The sequence below is a fragment of the Musa acuminata genome, unplaced genomic scaffold, assembly GCF_036884655.1.
Source record: "Musa acuminata AAA Group cultivar baxijiao unplaced genomic scaffold, Cavendish_Baxijiao_AAA HiC_scaffold_1019, whole genome shotgun sequence".
In the NCBI taxonomy this organism is placed as follows: Eukaryota; Viridiplantae; Streptophyta; class Magnoliopsida; order Zingiberales; family Musaceae; genus Musa; species Musa acuminata.
In genome coordinates this window covers 5,001-7,500 of record NW_027021234.1, presented here as the reverse complement: position 1 = coordinate 7,500, position 2,500 = coordinate 5,001, and positions in this window count along the sequence as shown.

Sequence of the window (2,500 nt, the reverse complement as noted above, 5' to 3'; positions counted from 1 at the left end):
ACGGGCCAAAACTGGCCATTTTTGGCTGCGCGAGCGAGCGGCGAACAGCGAGCGAAGCGAGAGGCAGCACCGTCCCTGCTATACGAAAGCCCCATCCAGCCCTGTGCCACCCGGGGGGTTCCAGGGTGCTGAGATGGCTGACATTTTGCTCCGCTCACGACGGTCACCGCGCGACGCAAGAACAGCCCAAAAACAGGCCAAAACGGCCCAAAAACGGGCCAAAACTGGCCATTTTTGGCTGCGCGAGCGAGCGGAGAGCGGCGGACAGCGAGCTAAGCGAGAGGCAGCACCGTCCCTGCTATACGAAAGCCCCATCCAGCCCTGTGCCACCCGGGGGGTTCCAGGGTGCTGAGATGGCTGACATTTTGCTCCGCTCACGACGGTCACCGCGCGACGCAAGAACAGCCCAAAAACAGGCCAAAACGGCCCAAAAACGGGCCAAAACTGGCCATTTTTGGCTGCGCGAGCGAGCAGCGAGCGGCGGACAGCGAGCGAAGCGAGAGGCATCACCGTCCCTGCTATACGAAAGCCCCATCCAGCCCTGTGCCACCCGGGGGGTTCCAGGGTGCTGAGATGGCTGACATTTTGCTCCGCTCAAGATGGTCACCGCGCAACGCAAAAACAGGCCAAAAACTGGCCAAAACGGGCCAAAACTGGCCATTTTTGGCTGCGCGAGCGAGCGGCGAGCGGCGGACAGCGAGCGAAGCGAGAGGCAGCACCGTCCCTGCTATACGAAAGCCCCATCCAGCCCTGTGCCACCCGGGGGGTTCCAGGGTGCTGAGATGGCTGACATTTTGCTCCGCTCACGACGGTCACCGCGCGACGCAAGAACAGGCCAAAAACTGGCCAAAACGGCCCAAAAACGGGCCAAAACTGGCCATTTTTGGCTGCGCGAGCGAGCGGCGAGCGGCGGACAACGAGCGAAGCGAGAGGCAGCACCATCCCTGCTATACGAAAGCCCCATCCAGCCCTGTGCCACCCGGGGGGTTCCAGGGTGCTGAGATGGCTGACATTTTGCTCCGCTCACGACGGTCACCGCGCGACGCAAGAACAGCCCAAAAACAGGCCAAAACGGCCCAAAAACGGGACAAAACTGGCCATTTTTGGCTGCGCGAGCGAGCGGCGAGCGGCGGACAGCGAGCTAAGCGAGAGGCAGCACCGTCCCTGCTATACGAAAGCCCCATCCAGCCCTGTGCCACCCGGGGGGTTCCAGGGTGCTGAGATGGCTGACATTTTGCTCCGCTCACGACGGTCACCGCGCGACGCAAGAACAGGCCAAAAACAGGCCAAAACGGCCCAAAAACGGGCCAAAACTGGCCATTTTTGGCTGCGCGAGCGAGCAGCGAGCGGCGGACAGCGAGCGAAGCGAGAGGCATCACCGTCCCTGCTATACGAAAGCCCCATCCAGCCCTGTGCCACCCGGGGGGTTCCAGGGTGCTGAGATGGCTGACATTTTGCTCCGCTCAAGATGGTCACCGCGCAACGCAAAAACAGGCCAAAAACTGGCCAAAACGGGCCAAAACTGGCCATTTTTGGCTGCGCGAGCGAGCGGCGAGCGGCGAACAGCGAGCGAAGCGAGAGGCAGCACCGTCCCTGCTATACGAAAGCCCCATCCAGCCCTGTGCCACCCGGGGGGTTCCAGGGTGCTGAGATGGCTGACATTTTGCTCCGCTCACGACGGTCACCGCGCGACGCAAGAACAGGCCAAAAACTGGCCAAAACGGCCCAAAAACGGGCCAAAACTGGCCATTTTTGGCTGCGCGAGCGAGCGGCGAGCGGCGGACAGCGAGCGAAGCGAGAGGCAGCACCGTCCCTGCTATACGAAAGCCCCATCCAGCCCTGTGCCACCCGGGGGGTTCCAGGGTGCTGAGATGGCTGACATTTTGCTCCGCTCACGACGGTCACCGCGCGACGCAAGAACAGCCCAAAAACAGGCCAAAACGGCCCAAAAACGGGACAAAACTGGCCATTTTTGGCTGCGCGAGCGAGCGGCGAGCGGCGGACAGCGAGCGAAGCGAGAGGCAGCACCGTCCCTGCTATACGAAAGCCCCATCCAGCCCTGTGCCACCCGGGGGGTTCCAGGGTGCTGAGATGGCTGACATTTTGCTCCGCTCACGACGGTCACCGCGCGACGCAAGAACAGCCCAAAAACAGGCCAAAACGGCCCAAAAACGGGCCAAAACTGGCCATTTTTGGCTGCGCGAGCGAGCAGCGAGCGGCGGACAGCGAGCGAAGCGAGAGGCATCACCGTCCCTGCTATACGAAAGCCCCATCCAGCCCTGTGCCACCCGGGGGGTTCCAGGGTGCTGAGATGGCTGACATTTTGCTCCGCTCAAGATGGTCACCGCGCAACGCAAAAACAGGCCAAAAACTGGCCAAAACGGGCCAAAACTGGCCATTTTTGGCTGCGCGAGCGAGCGGCGAGCGGCGAACAGCGAGCGAAGCGAGAGGCAGCACCGTCCCTGCTATACGAAAGCCCCATCCAGCCCTGTGCCACCCG